General features: G+C 41.4%; 1 long non-coding RNA gene across 12 annotated transcripts in view; it reads left to right on the forward strand.

The window, feature by feature from the left end:
• LOC147341448 (uncharacterized) overlaps positions 1-15,360 on the forward strand; it is a 406,396-nt gene that overhangs the window by 231,320 nt on the left and 159,716 nt on the right. For all 12 annotated transcript variants that reach the window (XR_015158756.1, XR_015158724.1, XR_015158723.1 and 9 more), the window contains 2 exons: positions 1,851-1,960; positions 4,067-4,163. This is a non-coding gene — a long non-coding RNA (uncharacterized LOC147341448). The remainder of the gene's footprint in view (positions 1-1,850; positions 1,961-4,066; positions 4,164-15,360) is intronic.

Raw genomic sequence — 15,360 nt, forward strand, 5'->3', positions numbered from 1 at the left:
GTTTGTTGTGATCCACACAAAGGCTTTAGCATAATTAATGAAGGAGAAGTAGACGTTTTTCTGGAATTCCCTTGCTTTTACTATGATCCAACAGATGTTGGCAATTTGATCTCTGGTTCCTCTGCCTTTTCTAAATCCAACTTGTACATCTGGAATTTCTCAGTTTATGTACTGTTGAAGCCTAGTTTGAAGGATTTTGAGCATTACCTTGCTAGCATGTGAAATGAGTGCAGTTGTACGGTAGTTTGAACAAGGAGCTAATTTGCTAAACTAGTTATTGTTTTTGTCTTTATCTCTTATCTCTCTCTCCCATGTAGTTTATTTTTGCGAAATAAAAACAACAATAACAAAAACAACAACACACCAACACACAACCAAAATAAATATTCCAAGCTGAATTTCATCCACCAATTACCATCACCATGATATTTAGGGAAATTAAAGAATGGGCAGTTTAATGTTCCCCTCCCCACACAGTGAAAATAAGAATGAGCGATCAAGGACCGTCCTTTATTCCATGATCGCTCCTTCTTATTTTCACTGTGTGGGGAAGGGAACATATGGAGAAGGCAATGGCACCCCACTCCAGTACTCTTGCCTGGAAAATCCCATGGACAGAGGAGCCTGGTGGGCTGCAGTCCATGGGGTCGCAAAGAGTTGGACACGACTGAGCGACTTCACTTTCACTTTTCACTTTCCTGCATTGGAAAAGGAAATGGCAACCCACTCCAGTGTTCTTGCCTGGAGAATCCCAGGGACGGGGGAGCCTGGTGGGCTGCCGTCTATGGGGTCGAACAGAGTCGGACACGACTGAAGCGACTTAGCAGCAGCAGCATATATACATATATGTATATGTATATATATATCAGTGAGACTTCAGCACAGCCCAGCAGTATTTTGTAAACTGGGTTTTGAAAATTGTTATTTTAAGCTTATAGCATTGCTGTGGTGTCCAGGGGGAGGGCTATGGTCCTTGTTACTAATTTTCTGTGGTGGAGTGAAGTATGGTTGTGCATCAAAGCAGGAAGAGACTATGGGGCTCAGCTTAGGGATTGGACAGGAACCACAAGCTCAAGAGTAAAGTAGAAAGAAGGCATGGCATAGAGCAGAAACAAATAAGCCCTAAAAGTGGGGAAGGGTTGTTGGGGGTGGGAATTAAAGAAGCTTTACAAATCTGACTGCTAGAGGGGAGATGCCCATAAGTTCTTTTCCTGGCGCTCACAACCTCTTTGATGTGAATGACTGGAATTTAGGGCTTTGCATAATGGGTCTGGCCTTTGCTGTCCACCTCACCCTGTGCAGTCCACGTCCTTATTAGGATGATTGGATACTGCAATTCCCTCTCCTCCGTAAGGCAGCACTGATATTACCCCACTCCAAATTGGCAAGACAGCATTTTAAAATTGATTTGAATTTTGCAAAGTGTTCTGTAAGCAAAGTTCTTTTAGAATCACGGAGCGCGAAGTTGCTAAATTATGCATGTTATATGTACATCGTATATTTGTATATGTGTGTGTTTTCCAACTTCTAATACAGATCATATCAGTATCTTTTATTTTTTAATTTTTTTTTGCAAGAAAAGGACCCAAAGGGCTAAATCAAAGCTTGAACTAAATGCAGTCAGGGTCCTGGCTTTGGGGATTGTTAGAAGCCGTTGCAAGGAAAAATCCAACATAACAATGCCCTGTTGTTAGTTGTGAGTGAATCCTAGAGACCATCAGAGGGAGTACTTTAGCTGCTGTGAAAGGGCTCAGAGGGAGACGGATGATAAATGTACAACAAACAGTCCAATGTCAGAAAATGATCACTATTGCAAAATGAGACTGAAAGCCTTTTTTCTTTTTTTGCAGTTTCTACCCAACTCTAGCTATGGTCAATATTAGCTGGATAATTCCCTGAATCTGGCTTATGTGGACTCTTGCAAGGACAAAGAGGATTTGCTCACTCATCGGTGAGAGAGGTACTGGTCATGCATGCTTACATGTGCTAATAATTCTGGTCTTTAGTGGTACCGATTTAATGAAGATGATGTTATGCAATTTTAATTGGTCACCTATGATTTGACATTAGCCATGCCTTTGTGATGAATATGAAGATTTTTGGGCCAGCAGTGATATTAGCTAAAACCTGAATCTTTGAACTGTCAGTTCCTCCCACATTCCCCTTGTCTTTGCTTTCTGTTGTGCTGTGGTCCTCATTGAAGGGTCTCACTTGCAGCCCAGACATTCCCAATCCTATTCCTAGATCAGTTTTTAAAATGTCAGAAAATGATGTACCACCAACCTCAGACCTCTTTAGTGGAGCTTAAAGCACTGAGTTTTATGCATTCAGTCCACCCCCAGATTGCAGTGCTCCTCATTTCTGCTTTCATCTCCCACTCTACAGTTTATCCAGTGATTCTCCCTTGTCCCCCGCTAGAGATGGGCCCCCATCCTGAACCTTGCCTATCTCCTGCCCATATTCTCTCCCTAGACTTTGCCCCAGCCCACTCCTTGATATTCTATCAAAGGGCAAGGTATGGACAAGTCATGATGGTGACAGACACTATGGTGGTTGACTTCTGGGTTAGAACTTTTCTAGAATTTCTTGTTGCTGGGTTTGATCTCCTCCTTCTAACCCTTGTTTGCAGTGCAGATCCAACCCTGGAAATCCCAACTGTCCTGGCTGAGGTCAGTCTCTGCATTCTGGTCACGTTCCTTCAGTACCTTTGACCCAGCTTCCTCTTTCATCATCCTCTGTGGTTGAATCCATCTATGGTTTGTCTTTGTAGATGATATGATGAGTACTGCCAGAAGCTCCAACCCCCAAATCTCTATCAGTGATATGTGAAATCTCTTTCTATCAGAGATTCAGATCTTTGAGTTAGGGGATTGTGTGTATAGCAGACATCTGTAAAAATGCATATATTCCAGGTGTCTTAGTAAGGCTAGGCTAGGCTATTCTGTGGTAATGACTAAAACCAAATATGTAATATCTCAACACAGCACTCTGTATGAATTTTCAGACAGGTAAAATGTTTCTCCTCACAGTTGTTTAGAGACTTTTTCCCATCTTGTGGCCCCCCAATCCCTCAAGGCCTCATTAGTACCTACCCTCAGCTGGTGGAATAAAAAAGTGCGCCTGAAGAGTCAAACTCTTTTCTTAAAAGCTTTGGCCTGGAGGTGACACCTAGAAGTGATTCTCACATGTCATTGGTCAGATTCAATCATATGGTCACATCTAATTGTAAGCAAGGCTGGGAAATGCAGTCTAGTCATGTTACTGGAAAAAAAATGGCAGAATAGATTTTGGATGACAGCTAACAGTCTCCACCATACCAAATAGGATAACACATTCATTTTCAGCCTGGGATACTGCAACACAGTTTTGTTTATTAAATTGCTAATACTTTAGGAAGCAGATTACAAAAGAATAAGATATAGGCTAGATTAGGGGGAGTAAATGGGGAGAGTAGGGGAATACATTGACCCAATACATGGGTCAGTGATGGGAAAAGTCAGGTTTCTCTGAGATGACAAATTTAGGTGAACAGGACTCTTAGCCAGGGATCAATATGAGGGTACTAGAAATATGACAAACAAAGGTATGGAGACAAAGTAAAGATGAAAAGGGTGTCTCCATTTTGTTTCACGTTAAACCTGATTCAATGTCTATATCCAAAATGCTTGCCAAATGAAGGTCTTCAAAATGTGAATAATCTAGTTTTGTGCCTGTTTCTGCCAGTCATCTGTTTTTGTTGATGGGTGGGAGCAAAATATTTCTAAAGCCCTGATTTCCAGTGCGCTCTACTAGGTTCCTTTTTCTCATAAGATTTTTCAACTTAGGACTGAACCAGAAGTATTAAAATCCCATCAATTTCATCATTCTTTGATCTTTGCTCAGGTCACAATGAAGCAATAGCTTTCTTACAGCTATCCATTTGGTTTCAGGCTGCCCACTGGGAGCCTTATTATGTATGAGGCAAAATCTTTTCATGTAGGATTGGGTTTTGTTTCCTGTTGGACTGGTCACTTTCTACAAACAAGGACTGATGTCTAGTTCATTTACATCCTCCCTTCCTTCACAGCCCTACACTGTGAAAGATTGATCCATGCTGGTGACCTACCGACACATCCTTAACCACCTGGGTTGGAGCATGAGTTGATTCAGCAGGAAGCAGGAAGGTGAGTGGAAGGATGGAGGTTGCCAAGCAATGAGCCTCAGCTGTTGTCTGCAGCACTGTTAATGGGGCTGGATCTGCTCTGTGTTTAGCTTGAAAGCACATTGCAAAGGCAGGCAAGAGGCAAAGGTCTGGAGATGTGGAGGCATAGAAGCCATAGATTCTGCTTTTTAGCTTGTGTCCTGGATGTGTTCACTGGATGACAAAAGAATCATTGAAAGTGGACTGTGATGGGCAGTCAATCTATCCTGGATGAGCAGGTTTCTAAGGGTTTTAAGGTCTTGTTAGTGGTAGATGGTTATCCTTGGAATGTGAAGTGAGAAGTGCTTCCAAAATGTTTTTCTTATAGTTACTTAAACCCCATCATTAAAGATCATCCTTTAAGAATTTTCAAAAGCAATTATTTTTTTTGGCCACACCTCGAGGTATGCAGAACTTCCCTGACCGGGGATTGAACCTGTACTTTCTAAAGTGGAAGGACAGAGTCTTAGCCACTCGACTACCAGAGAAGTCCCCAAAGCAATTTTTAATAAATTAACTTTATTAATAGGCACTTATGTGGCACTGACTGTATGCTAGGCACTGAGGGCCTTAGAGATGTTAACTACTATAGTTATTCCTTGTAACAACCCTATGAGGCAGGCACTAATTTTAGTCTCCCAATTTTAGAGATGAGGAAACAGAGAGAGAGAGAGAGAGAAAGAAAGAGAGGTCCAAAAACTCACAGCCAATGAATGAAACAGCCAGGATTGCAAACCCAGGCAGGCTGGCTCCAGAGTCTGTGCTCTTAACCATTAAACTATGCTGACTCTCATAGCATAGGGTGTTCCATTTATATGGGGGATGTGTGACTCTTTCTAGTGAATTTTTTAACCTAATCATACTATCATCCCCTCCACCTAGTAGAGAGCAGGATTTGGAATGCTTTGAATGGAAGGGGCATAAAAGGACCTGATGAGACTGTTGGGGGAAATGATGCTGTCAGGATGAGAATCTTCTTAAAGGGCTAGATCCTCCAGCACCGCTTCTCCCTAAAAACACACCATTCAAGGAACTGTGTTTTCACCTCTATCTTCTAGTTTGTATGAATTTGATTCTAGTGGTTAGCACTCAGTCTTACCTCTTGTTTTTATTTCATATACTCAGAGGTGGATTCTCATTCACCCAGGTAACAAAGAATGGATTGGGCTGACTGGGAAGCCTTGGGTGGCCATCTTAAAACCAGTTCCCAGTTCTGTATTCAGAGTCAGTGCACGTTGCTTTTCCAGGACAGCTCCTGGAGACTGCCCTGACAAGATGACTTCCTCTTCCCTGAATACTTTGTTGTTGTTGTTGTTTTTAACTTGGGGGCACACTGAGCAGCATGAGAGATGCTAGTTCCCCCACCAGGGATCGAACCCACACCCTCTACAGTGGAAGGGTAGAGTCTTAACCACTGGACCACAAGGAAGTCCCTCCCTGAATACTTTGGGACTGGATGCTGCTCTCTGATCACTCAAAGCCCCCATTAGCTTTTCCCCATCCTGCTTTTTCCTCACACTGTACTTCACACGTGATGCCAACCAAGTAGGCAAAGGGTCACTTCTGTCTGTCCAGAGGGTTGTCACCTGGTGTCACATAGCCCATTATTTTCAGTCTATAACTGACTCTTTTACATGCCCCTGTCTATGGTTTTTTCAAAACTTCAATTTTCTGTATTAGACTAACATGTTTCCCTCAATATTCCAGAAGACTATCAGATGGAAAAGGGGGCTGTTGAGGATTTGGATGGGTATTACCCCACCAATCCTTGTCCCTGGAATGTTGGCCCCAGCCAGATACTATAATAAAGTCAGAAATGCAAACACCTACTACGCACAAGATGCTACGTAAGCTATTGCATGCCCCAGGCGCTGCTCTGAGATGACCTCACTAGATCATGGTATTCTCTGCTCCAAGAGAAAGAAAAGGTATCTTGACTGACAAACAGACTTTGTTCTCTGTGTGTAACTGGGAATTCAGCTCCTACACTTTGGCACTGCGCTCATTGTCTTCATAATTAATGCTAAAAAGAACGGATTCAGAAAGAACAGGGGAATAAGAGGCTCATTCTCCAGAGGGGGCCTTAGAAGTGGACTCGGTGCATTTTCCCCCACCCCATTAATCCCCCATGGTCACACGTGGGGAATACGAATGCCCTTCTCAGGCCCTCTGGTTCAATTTCACCAGAAGACAATTGACCTATTGCCACTGTGAGGAGCCAAGCCTTGAACAAAGCAGCTGCCGAAAGGACTCTGTCAAGCTGGCAATGAATTATTAATATGGCTCTGAAAGGGAACGGCATCGGAAACCAGGTTCTTTATTATTTACATTAATGAGCCGGAAGACGATGCAGTGGACAAAAATCCCAAGTTTGGAGAATGCTGTGTACGAATGAAGAAACAATGCAAAGCTGCAAATGTAAATTCAGACTAAGACGTCTCGGAACAAAGAGCCCAAAGAGGGAATTGTTTCAGAGCAGTAAAAGGCTAGATAGAGCAGGGTGTCAAGTCATTACCGAAATTCCCTGCCGTCAGTTTGTTTGAGAATGAAGCTCAGACTTAGGAAGGAAGAAAAAGACCCAGATTGCCTGCTGGACAGACACAATACAATGCCCCCATCAAAGGTGGTGGCGTTATCTCTCTGAGAGATGTGTGCCCAGTACAATATGCCATTTGCTTCTTATCTGGGTTGAATGGTAAATTATTCTAATACAATATCATACTCTGCTCTTCACAGAGATTCCAAATCTTCACAGTTTGATTGGCAGAGGTGTGTATAGGTGCGGGCTTTCTGTGTACTTCCTCTAATGCAGATGCTTTCCTTTCACTGCACAGAGAGCCCTTTCTCTCATCAATAACCTCCCTCCCTTTATCAGAAATGGTCCTTTGTTTAACCCTCTCTGTCTTGACTCCAGTCCCGTATTTTGACTGTTTCACCGTGTAAGCCCCAGTGTGGCAATGCCTGCCTCCACAGCAAGCCGAACAATCTCCTGAGATGAGAGACAAGACCCCGTTTTGTCCCATTAAATTAGATCCTCCCCTCAAACTGACATTCCTATTTTGTTTGAATCGTACTTTGTCATACTGTATCTCTCAGTTTCTAGATATTTGGCTACTTGTCTTCCTTCCAATTTCTATCTTTTACAGAGCCCCCTGTTTCTGTTTTATTCTGGCTTCAGTCATCTGTGGCCTCTTGGTTATTGTTTGCTTGTTAGGCTTCTGCCCCATGAGTTCCCCTCACCTTCTCTGTTCCCTTTTGCTCTGACACTTTCTTGCCTGGGCTGCTTGACGCAGATCCATTGCCTGCTGTGATTTCTAGAACCTGCATAGTAAAATTCCTTGCTTCACTGGCCTGTCTTCTCTCCTATGGGGTACTTGGACTTGGTATAAGTAATACTCTGAAATGATGCCATTATGAATACTTCTCCTTATACAACTCTGTACTATTTTTTCCCCAATACAGCTTTGGGTCAATTTGAACAGAGATAGGAGGATGGCTGACAGGTGTGTATAGGCACCTATACATATGTATCGACCCACCTGGAAAATAATTTGGTCACTTTCTGTTAAATATCTATCACAGCAAAGCAGGACATTTTAAAATTATCTTAAACTGTGTCAATAATATTGGTTCACAGTGATAGACCTGGGCTGTGTCTATCCTAGTCTTGAATCTTGAGTCAGGAAGGTCTTTGGCCATGTTTGGGAAAGAAGTTTGATTTAATTTAGCCAGTCTTATTGGTGAAGCATAATATAATCTATATGCATATTTTTAAAGTAGCAACAGTTAAGACTGGTTATAAATGATCTTTGGCATTTTACAGTTTAAACTTGTCTTAAAATATACTATTTGGTTTAATATTTTTATTACTTTGAACCATATGAAATTGTTGATTTGAACATTCAGATCTTCAAGAATGAAATGGCAATTTCATACAGTTCACCCTTATTGTTTACAGATGAGGAAACTGAGCCTTGGCAACATGAAGTGGCTTCTCCAAGTTCCTCCATTTACACCCTAAGTAGTAGAGCTGGGATTCAAATTCCCCTGTCTCACTCTCATTTGCTCCATTGCTTCCTACTTCTGTTTTAGGTTTAAGATTCTCTGGAAAAGCTCTGGCTACATGTTCTAGAGCTCAATTATTTGTTTTTATCTACAGTGACCCATTGGAATTAATGATTTTGAAATGACCCGGAACAGAACAGACTCAGAAACCTCAAATTGACTAAGGAAAAAAAATCAGCAAAACCTCACACAAATAGTAATTCCCCACCTGTGTGTCCTCTGCTTTGGAATATGACAGTATCTGGATATCGATCTCACTCTCTCCCTTGCTTACTACTTTCTTTGGTTTACTTTGCTGTCTTTTTGGAGGGTCACCTTCTTTTACTATTCTCCTTTTCCCCCTCCCCCTTCCTGACCCCAATCTTGTGTCTTGAGCCTAAGTTCTTGAGCCTCTTTCTATCTTTAGGGGTCTTTTTCTTGGCCAAGATCTGATTGTACCATTGACATCAATTTGTCATCTCAGCAAATAACGTCTTGGAACAGGAAAACTAAAGTGTGAAATCAGACAGCACAGCATGGGCTACAGTCACTTGCTCTTTGAGAGCTTCCTGTTTTCTAACAGGAAGAGTTTCAGGAGGAGGCAGGCAGGCACCTCGCCCTGCAATGCTGCTAATGCTGTCCCAAGGGAACACCCTTCAGCCCCGAACAGTCTCCTCTCTGGGCTGGACCACAATATTATCGTCAAGTGGAGCTTTGCTTAATTAAGTCAAACTGGTGAGCATCGTGCATATTAATGAGCACCCTAATGAGCATTAATTTTTGATGTTCTTCGTTAACAAGCATTATAAACTGCAACAAATTTTGGTTTGACTTTGTGCCAAAATGAGGATGAGTGGTTGTTTAAAGCTGTAAATCCGAAAGCTTCCCCTGGGACATGGAGGGCTGCTTATTAACACTTCCGGAGTTCCCAATGTCAAATAAGACAAATAAATGACCCGATATGATTCCCTCTGGCCCTTCCCCCACCTGCCTTCATCACACCTTTCTTTTCTAAACAGACTTCTTAAAGCATGCATGCACACACAGACACGTTTACTGAAAACCACTTTTCACTTTAGACTTGGAAAAATGCTCACATCTTGGGAGTTACTAGACCTAGTAATTGCCTGCAAATTTCAGATAATGGAACTTCCAGCTTCAAAACACAAATGCTTGGCAGGGATAAATAGATGGATGGAGAGATGTTGCTTTTAATTGAAATTCGGAAACTTCATTAGATTTTTTTTTTAAAGCCACATTTTGTTCTACCATTGGTAGTTGAGTAAGTGCAAGCAATGATGTGTTTAAGGCACACGTCAAACCCAGAAGGACAAACAGACATGAGAGGAGGGGCAGGAAAAGGTCTTTTGGCTCCAAACCTTTCTCCCGGTGGGCCTGCCAAGGTGTCCAAATTCTTGTCGTTAGATTTCCTCTTTAGGGGTTTTCTCTTTTAATGGAGCTAATGCTTTATATTACCAGCGAGGGGTAACCCATTAGTTACCTGGTAACAGGATTTGATTATTTCATTACATTCATTGCCACCCTGCAGGCTGTGGAATTATAGAATGAGTACATGTACTTTGTTGGAAGAACAAGGCTGGGATTTTTTTCCCAGTCTGATGAGGTGCTCTGGGTAGCCAGAGGGAAGTCACACGGCAGGAGGTCCCCAGGTGTCTGAATGTGGATGAGCACTGAATAGTAACTTTCTGGCTTTCCAAATTTCCAGGATCTGCTACAGATCTTTACATTCAAGATTTACCAAAAAAAAAAAAAATGAGGATAAGCACTGGATCTAAAGGGTCTAAAGGTTCAAATCCCAGCTCAAACAGCTCCTAGCTGTGTAATCTTGGGAGAAATCCCTTAACTTTTTCTGAGCCTTGGCTTCCTTATCAGGGAAATGGGTCTGCCCATAGCAGCATCAATCTCATGGGAATTGTTGTGTGGATGACCATCAGTTGATTTGTGCAAAGAGTTTAGCAAAATGGCTGACAATAAACACTCAAAAAATAGTAGATGTTGTCCTTTTGTAAAATGATCTTCATGGTCTGATGAGTGGAATATGCAATGCCTAGAAGGTCTCTCTCTCTCTCTTCTTCCCTTGGTCTCTGTCTCTGTATTACTTGTTTGTTTTTTTTTTAATATTAATTTTTAATCTATTTATTTATTTGGCTGTGCCAGGTCTTAGTTGCAGCATGCAGGATCTTCATTGCAGCACATGGGATCTTTAGTTGTGCCATGTAAATTCTTAGTTATTGCATGTGGGATCTAGTTCCCTAACCAGGGATGGGACCTGGGCCCCCTGCATTGGGAGTGTGAAATCTTAGCCGCGGGACCACCAGGAAATCCCTGTATTACTTGCTTTTTTCATTACCTTTGTCATGGCAATCTGTGCAATATTTATCTTCCTTAGATAGTCTTCCTGCATCAGCCACTGTATTCTCAGGTCTCCCCTGGCCCCTTTCTCATTGTGTTCTTGTAGATGATTTCAACACTATTCAGGGAAACCCTAATGAGTTCACAGCACATCTGCCTTCCAGATCATAGAAGGGATTTCAAATCGAAAATGAAATGACTTTTGGATTAACTGTGACATTATTTCCTTTCATTGCTGTCCATAATATAAGTTGTTCTCTCAAAATGTTACCTTCTTAGCTGCCAGTGATGTGGAACAAATAAAGGAGATAATAATTTGGTATAGAGGAAGGAGGTAGGGAAGAGGGGGTGGACTTTGCAGAGATTTCTCTCTGTTGCTCTAAAATCTGGGAGTACATTTTGGCACTGCTTGTAGGCGTACAGCCACACTGAACGTGACAGGCTGATTCAGTCAACTGACACCTATTTACTTTTTCTGTGTCCAGTCAGATGCCAGGTACCCTGGAGCTATTAAGACTTACAAGATACTATTCCTGACCTCAGGTTGCTGAAAATCTAGCTTGGAAGTTGAGATTCTTTATTTAGTAGATAGTTAAATAATAGTGCATGGGCTTCTCTGGTGGCTCAGATGGTAAAGAATCTGCCCACAATGAGGGAGACCCAGGTTTAAATTGTGGGTCTGGAAGGTCCCCTGGAGAAGGGAATGGCTACGCACTGCAGTATTCTTGCCTGGAGAATCCCATGGACAGAGGAGCCTGGTAGGCTACAGTCCATGGGATTACAAAGAGTCGGACATGACTGAGCAACTAACACTTTTACTTTCACTTTCAAATAATAGTTCATAAAGCTATTAGATAAAAATGAAGGGGGGAGGGACTTTCCTGGCAGTCCAGTAGTGATGACTTCATCTTCTAATGCAGGGAGTGCAGGTTCGATCCGTGATCAGGGAACTAAGATCCCATATGTCTTGTGGCCAAAACACCAAAACATAAAACAGAAGCAATATTGTAACAAATTCAATAAATACTTTCAAAAATATGAAGTGGAGGAAATGGGACCTGAGCTAGGCCTTGAAGGTTGACCTTGGATAGCAGAGGAGGATAGAAGACATGCCAGTTATACATATTGGGAGATGGTAGGGAATAGGAGAGATACTGCTAATAGAAAGCTTTGGACCAGGAACAAATGTGATGTCTGCAGGAGACAATGAGGAAATCAGGTGAACAGGAGCAGAAAGTGCCTGACAGAGAGTGGTGGGAAAAAATGACTGTAAAGCATGTAAATAGCCAGGTCCTAAGGGATCTTGGAAGGCAAGCTGAGGACTTTTTAAAAAAAACTTTACTGAGGAATAATTGACAAACATAATTGTATATGTTTAAAGTGCACAATGCGATGATTGTAGAATGATACCAAGATCAAAATAATTAACACATCCGTTCACTTTACATAGTTAATATGGTTACTTTGTGTGTGTGTGGTGAGAATGCTCTCAATGTCTTTCAAGTATACAATATTGCATTATTTTTTAAATTAATTTATTATTTTTGACTGTGCTGGGTCTTTGTGGGCACACAGAAAGACCCAGTATATGGGCTTTTCATTGTGGCACGCAGGCTTTCTCTAGAGTTGCAGTGAGTACGGGCTCTCTAGTTGTGGTGTGCAGGCTTAGTTGCCCTGAGGCATCCAGGCCAGGGATTGAACCTGCATCCCCTGCATTCAAAGGTGGATTCCTAACCACTGGACCACCAGGGAAGTCCAACAATCCTGTATTATTAACTGTAGTTACCATGCTCTATATTAGATCCTCAGAATGTATTCTTAAAACTGAAAATGTGTATCCTTTGACTTGTATCACCCTGTTTTCCCCTCCTGCAAGGCTCTGGCAACCACCATTGCATCCTCTGTCTCTATGAAATCAGATTAAAAAAAAAATATTTCAGGGACTTCCCTGGTGGTCCAGTGGTTAAGAATCTGCCTTCCAATGCAGGGGGCATGGGTTCCAGCCCTGGTTGGGGAACGAAGATCCCACATGCCATACAGTGTGGCCAAAAAGTAAAAAAAAATTAAAAATTTTTGTAAGAAAGATTCCATATGTAAGTGATAGCATATAGTATTTGTTTAGTTTATTTCACTTAGTATAATGCCCTCCAGATTCATCCAAGTTGTTGAATACGGCAGGATTTCCTTCTTTTATGGCTAAATAATATTCCATTTCAATGAATATCCAATGACTGGATAAGGAAAATGTGACATTTTGTTTATCCATTCATCTGATAAAGGACATTCAGGTTGTCTTCTTATTTTGGCTATTGTCAGTAATGCTGCAATGAACGTGGGATTGCAGCTATCTCTTGAAGATACTGATTTCAATTCCTTTGGTTTTGTACCCAGGAGTGGGATTTCTGGGTCATATGGTAGTTCTGTATTTTATTTTTTTGAGGAGTCTCCATACTGTTTTCCATAGTGGCTGCACCAAATTACATTCCCACCAACAGTGCACAAGGGTTCCCTTTCCCCCACGTTCTCGCCAACACTTGTCATTTTGATAATAGGCTGTGGACTTCGACTTTACATGGTAGGTAATAGGGAACTGTTCTACACTGGGAAGGAGGGGTGTAATGGGCTTGAAGCAGAGAGATAATTGAGGTAGAGATTAGGTGAGAAGCTGTTGCAGTGGTATGTGGCCAGCTACTAAAGCAGGGTCCATCAGCATCAACATTAGTGTCCCCTGGGAGCTTGTTAGAAATGCAGAATTTTTCAGGCCTTACACCAGATCTACTGTGTAAGTTATCTACTGCTAAATAACACATTACCTCAAAATCTGTTAGTTTAAAGCAACAAATATTTAACTCACATTTTTGTGGTGAAGAATCTAGGAGTGGCTTAGCTAGATGGTTCTAGGTTAGAGTCTCTCATGAGGTTGTAGTCAAGATTTCAGCTGGAGTTATAGTCATCTGAAGGTTTGACTGGAGCTGAAGGGCCTTTTTCCAACCTCACTCATGTGGCTGTTGGCAGGTTTCAGATTTCACTAGCTGTTGGCTGGACATCTCAGTTTGTCACTATATTGGCCTCTCCATACACTGCCTTTGTAACTTCTCCACAAGGTAGTTGGCTTTCCCCAGAGTGAGTGATCTAAGAGAGACAGAGAACAACCAAGACAAAAGCAACATTGTCTTATAGTCTAATCTGAGATGTGATATACCATTACTTCTGTCCCATTGTTTGGTCATATAGACCAACCCTGATATAATATAGGAGGAAACAATCCAGGGAGTTAATACTGAGAGATGGGGCTCATTAGAGGCCATCTTGTAGGTTGCTACCATACCTACTGATGCAGTACCTGCATTTTAACAAGCTCTCCAGGTAATAAGTATGCACACTGTTCACATTAGCCTAGGGCAATAATCCTGCAATAGCAAAAGTGAGGAAGACAGATGTGAAAGGATAAATTGATGCATTTACTGGATCTAGGGAATTAAGTACAGAGATGAGTCAAAGTAAAGAATCCAGTTTCTAACTTGGGAGCTAAAAAGTAGGGAGGTTGAGATGAGAGGTGGATGACATGCTCACTTTGACATGCTGAATTTGAGATGATGAAATATCTAGATTTGAAACTCTAAGGATGTGAAGATTCCATTTTGGTGAAAGGTACCCCAGGGAGTCAGGAGCAGAAAGGTAGTGAAATCATGAATGAATGTAGAAAGTTCAAGACAAATGAGGAGACTGAGATGATGGAAAGGACAGGCCCCACATTGCAGGTGGAATTTTTACTGTCTGTGCCACCAGGGAAGCCTGTACTAAAACTAGTAAGAAGCTACAGTGCAAGACGTGGAAAGTGGAAATTATGGAACAAAGAAAAGGATAAGTGGGAGGAGATGAGGCCAAGTGTTAAGATGCTGGGGAACAGAAATAATTTATGCTTAAAATTATTTAATTTTTAAAATAGATATTATTTAAGCTTTTGATACAATATTCAAAAGGTATAAATTTCTTTCATTCTTGTCCTTTTGTCATATATAACTTCCTATGTAACCTCCCAAGTATATTCTCTGCATATTTCTTTATTTAACATAGTCTTAAATAGTACTTACTATATATCAGACACTGTTAGAAGACTTTTACAAACATTAAGTAATTTAATCCTCAAAAAAGAGCCCAACAAGGTAGGTGATACAGATGAGGATATTGAAGCACATAGAGCCACTTTATAACTCTAAACCTTCTTATGTTCTTTTATACAAGGCTTAGAGCATGCTACAATTTGTCTAAAATCTGGGGGAAAATATATGTATGTGAAAGTAAGCAGAGAATAATGGTTGAGAGTATGGATTCTGAAGTCAACCAGTTTGGATTTAAATCTTGGCTCTACCATTTTATAACTATATGCTTCAATTTCATCTGTAAAATGGGGATAATTATCTTGGTTTTTTGTTTTTTTTTTTTTTTGAGGATTAAATTACTTAATGTTTGTAAAAGTCTTTGAACAGTGCTGGCTCACACAGTAAAGAATCTGTCTGCAATTCAGGAGACCTGGGTTCTATCCCTGGGTTGGGAAGATCCTCTGGAGAAAGGAGTGGTTAACAGCTCCAGTATTATTGCCTGGGAAATCCCATGGGCAGAGGACCCTGGTGGGCTACAGTCCAAGAGGTTGCACAGAGTCGGACACGACTGAGTGACTTTAACTTAAATAAAGAAATATACAGAGAATATACTTGGGAGGTAACATAGGAAGTTATAGCTGCCTAAAGGACGAGAATGAA

Source organism: Bos grunniens, chromosome X, assembly GCF_055505025.1.
Source record: "Bos grunniens cultivar Pamir isolate PY7600 chromosome X, Bosgru_T2T1.0, whole genome shotgun sequence".
Lineage (NCBI taxonomy): Eukaryota > Metazoa > Chordata > Mammalia > Artiodactyla > Bovidae > Bos > Bos grunniens.